Genomic DNA, 4305 nt, shown 5'->3' with positions numbered 1-4305 from the left:
GGTTCTTAGCTGAGATCTTCCAGTGCAGCACCTCCATCTTGCAGGGCTCCTGCCATGGACAGTAATTCTCCCCACAAGCCCTCCTCCATAACTCCCCCCCCCCCCAAGACCCCATCCTTAACCCCCTTAGCCCTGATGGGGTAAGGTGGAATAGCTCCCACTCCAGAGAGGGAGGGGACAGAACAACACAATTTAGTGGAGTGCCAGCTTTTACACCTGGGGAGGGGTTTGTAACCCTGTCCCATAACAGGGCAGGTCCAGGTACTGACAGGCATTACACCACTTGCATGTGTCTGTACCCTCCCAGGCATGACACTCCTAACTGCCATTAGGCCTGCACCTGGATACGATAACATTGTATCCTATCCAGTCTGCAATTCACATGCTAGACCTCTGTGCAGGAGTTTAACCCCAACACTGCCTGTTCCTATCAGGACATAATGTTAGGGCCAAAGATAAGGGTATAGCCTGGGGCACTAGGCTACAGTAACATTAGGAAAAGGAGTCCCTGCCCCGAAGATCTGACAATCTAAGTGGTAAGTGGGAGAACTTACAGAGACAGTAGGAGGGTGTTCTGGTAAGTGCATCTGCAAGGGGCCAAGGTCAGCGCATATGAGATGTATAGTATCAGCCACGGAGCTACCCATATGGTTAATTAAAGGTGGAGACAGAGGGTGTCTTTATATGAAATTATAAAACTGCATGCACAAGACAGACAAACTGTAGTTATGGATCATTAGACTTCAGAATGTGGCTCATAGATAAATCACCTACTGGCATCCATCACGGGAGAAGCCGTAATAGTGATTTCATGTAACGGTCAATTGTGAAAAATTCAAGATCAACATTTAAACTCCTATATTTTGGGGTCTTTGCAGTGCTATGGGGTTGGGATTACGACCGGAGAAATCGGTGTCTTTAAAACTTGGCATTCATTTCTTTCACCCTGAAAGTCAACTCAATTTCTGCTTTGCTCTCCAAGTACAGAAACGTGAAATAAAAATGTGTACTTTGATAAAGTATTTTACTGGATCATTATTACAAATGTGGACATTGTTTGTCTTCTGCTTTGGCATTTCAAGATTTTGTTCTGTCAAAATCCACATTCACCTTTAAAATGACTTCATTAATCCTCCTGCTGGCAACACACATTTACCAAACGCACGGGTCTGATCTGCAGTACTAAACCGACAGTGCTCTGTTTTACATATATATAGCGGGGTTCTGTATGGATGTGCCATTTACCTAAAATAATATTTATTTATAGAAGTGTTCGACTTATGTTACCCCAACCTGCATTGCTCAAGTTTATACACCTTGTGGTAAAAATGAAAAAAAAAAAAAAAAATACACATTTTAGAGTTAATATGCTTAAAGATATATGCAAAATTATATGCATTTAATGCAAATCCAATTCAAGATGACCTCTTTAATGACGGGGGCCAGGAAAGTTTGACATTCACGGCGCCATTTTAGGTGTAAGGTGAAAATATTCTCTTTGCCTTACACAAGTGATTATGCTGCAATGTATAGTGAGACCAAGTACTTCACATTACTCAATTACATTTCCGCAGGAAAAAAATATATATAATTTTAGGAGTAGCTGACAACTGCAGACTATTATACAGAAACATAGGGGAATGTGTATTAAATCCAATAACTCCCATAAAACCGGAGAGCCGTTAAAGAGCACTTGCGCTAGACCAGGCGCGCTCAACTCCAGTCCTCAGTCCCACCCCAACAGGTCTTCAGGATATCCCATGCTTCAGCACAGGTGGCTCAATCAAAGACTGAGCCTCTGATTGAGCCACCTGTGCTAAAACTGGGATATCCTGAAAACCTGAACCGCGCTGTTGGCTGAAAACATCCAATCAGCGCGAAGCAGCGTCAATGTCATGGCGCTGCGACGTTGACGTCAGTGCGTCGCGGGCGATTGGCCCAGCGACGTCACTGCCCCGCCTCCCGATCTCGCCCGCTGGCTCGCCTGCATGTGCATGATATCGCACAGCTTCAGCAGGCGAGCCTCAGCGTCAGCGCTGTTCAGCACTGCTCCCTCCCCCCCCCCTCTATGGACGCAGCCTTATACCTACTAAACAGGCTACGACCATCGCAAAGCAAGTTTCCCATTTGGATTTGAATTTGTTTCTCCAGATGTGAAACTGTGGAAATATCAACTAATGGCTTACAGCAGGGGGTCGCAATCTTTTTTCCCTGCGCCCCCCTACTGGCTTTCCCCCTCTCCTCGCGCCCCCTCTAACCTTGATTCTGGCGTCATGCCGTCACGTTGTCATGGCAACGTGACGTCTCATTGTATTGTATATCTTTATTTTTATAGAGCCATTTATGTACATAGCGCTTCACAGTATTAATACACGTGGTAATCATATAAATAACAAATAATATAATATAAATAACAGGTCATGGGAATAAGTGCTTCAGACAAACGTAACACGACCCTGCGGCGTCATGATGCCGCGTTGCCATGGCGAAGCATAACCAGGAGCGTCTGAATCAAGGTGAGGTGGCCCTGCAGCTCCCCCGGCATTAATCTTAATGCAATCGTGAAGCGCGCGGGGCCTCTGTAAACCCCGCGCCGAACCTCGCGCCCCCCACTTTACGCACCGCTATAGGCTACTGCTCCTTCTTTATGGTGTAAGTAACTTCACTGGGGATATATATTAAACGGTGCAAGTTGCACCAAACTGAGACCCTGCGTCGGTTTGCACCAGCGACGTATACGTATGTATTGTATCCTGCTTCTTACGTTTGGCGCAGATGTATGTATGTCTTTATATAGCGCCATTAATGTACACAGCGCGTCACAGCACTAATACACGTGACAATCATATAAATAACAAATAGCGCATAATGGGAATGAGCACTTTAGACATAAAAGTGACATTTAGGAAGAGGAGTCCCTGCTCCGAAGAGCTTACAATCTAATTGGCAAGTAGGAAGAACGCACGGAGACCGTAGGGAAGGTGTGCTGGGATTTTTGGGGCAGAGGGTCACGCCACCTAAACATGGAGGATTTGGCGCAAATACAGGAAAACGGCACACGTTAGAGGCGCAACTTTTGATACCTCTCGTTCTAATATCGCGCTGATTCTCTGCTCCCCTATCTCCTCCTGTGACCCTTCCCCAAAACGCTCAGGGTGAAAGTGGAGTGAATTGGGGCACAAAATGGATACATTGACAGAGTAAAAAATGACGTCACTTTTGGTACAATTCTCCGGTTTGTGACACTTGATTCATATTTCCCTTCCCCCCCCCCCCCCTATATTTTGTCATAACACGAACTGGAAGTTATATTAAATTGTTTTAAAAGCTTTACTGAACACACGCAGCCTCATTATCATGAAACAATGCCCCTGGCTTTACAATCCCCCAAATAAAAATGCATATATATTATATATACATCAGCAACTATTTAATTTTAACAAAGATGTCCCAATACACAGCGCTCCTGTATAATAAGTCTTCAACAAGACTTTAATTAAGTCCACATTATATTACCTAATGTAAAACAGTACATACTGATTGTCGGTTACTAAAAATAGTTATGTATCTTATAGATGATTTGTATCTTATAGATGATTTGTTTTCCTATCTGCAGATAATGTGTATGTGTAACAGGTGAAAATAAGCAATCCATAAGCTCCTGATCCACAAAGGAAAATTCCTGCACTGTACGAGCCGCTGGACAGTCCGAGGATTTGCCCTTACGTGTCACTGCATATTACTAAATACCTGAGAAAAAAAATCGCCATTAACATAGTATTGTTGTTGCAGTACCAGTTATCTCATTAGCTTTAGATCGTTAACTTACCAGTGACTTGGGGTTGTTACTGCCAATATGGTAACTGAAGTTCTTATGAGGCTGCCGGGACAAGCCCAGGCATGAAACCAACAATATACTCTACTGGCCAGTAAGAAAACAGCTCACTGCAGATACAGGTCAAATGTATTACCCATCCCAGGGGTGCTCAACTCCAGTCCTTAATCCTTCCCCCCTCCCCCCAACAGGTCAGGTTTTCAGGACACACCTGCTTCAGCAAAGGTGGCTCAATCAGAGGCTCAGTCTAGTAGGGATATCCTTAAAACCTGGACTTGTTGGGGGTGGGGGGCATTGGAGCAATGGACATAGATAAGGCGGCGTCCAGGGTCAGCACTTAGGCGCTGACCCGTAATGAGGCTCGCTGCCGCTTCTCAGTGAGCCCCTGCAGCCGCAATGGAAGTGGCTTTAGCAGGGGCTCGCGCACGCTTCCGCAAGCGTGCGGAAGCGTAGGTCTTTTTCAAAGATAG

The 4305-nt window shown here is 45.2% G+C and overlaps 1 long non-coding RNA gene across 1 annotated transcript in view; it reads right to left on the bottom strand.

Moving 5' to 3' along the window:
- Nucleotides 1-3911, bottom strand: part of LOC142468948 (uncharacterized) — a 204255-nt gene extending 200344 nt beyond the window's left edge. The window contains exon 1 of the long non-coding RNA XR_012788915.1: nt 3830-3911. This is a non-coding gene — a long non-coding RNA (uncharacterized LOC142468948). The remainder of the gene's footprint in view (nt 1-3829) is intronic.
- Between the last annotated feature and the right edge of the window lie 394 nt (nt 3912-4305).

The sequence above is a fragment of the Ascaphus truei genome, chromosome 18, assembly GCF_040206685.1.
Source record: "Ascaphus truei isolate aAscTru1 chromosome 18, aAscTru1.hap1, whole genome shotgun sequence".
Taxonomy (NCBI): Eukaryota; Metazoa; Chordata; class Amphibia; order Anura; family Ascaphidae; genus Ascaphus; species Ascaphus truei.
Note: the sequence above shows the minus strand (reverse complement) of the source record. Positions and strands in the feature narration are given on the sequence as shown.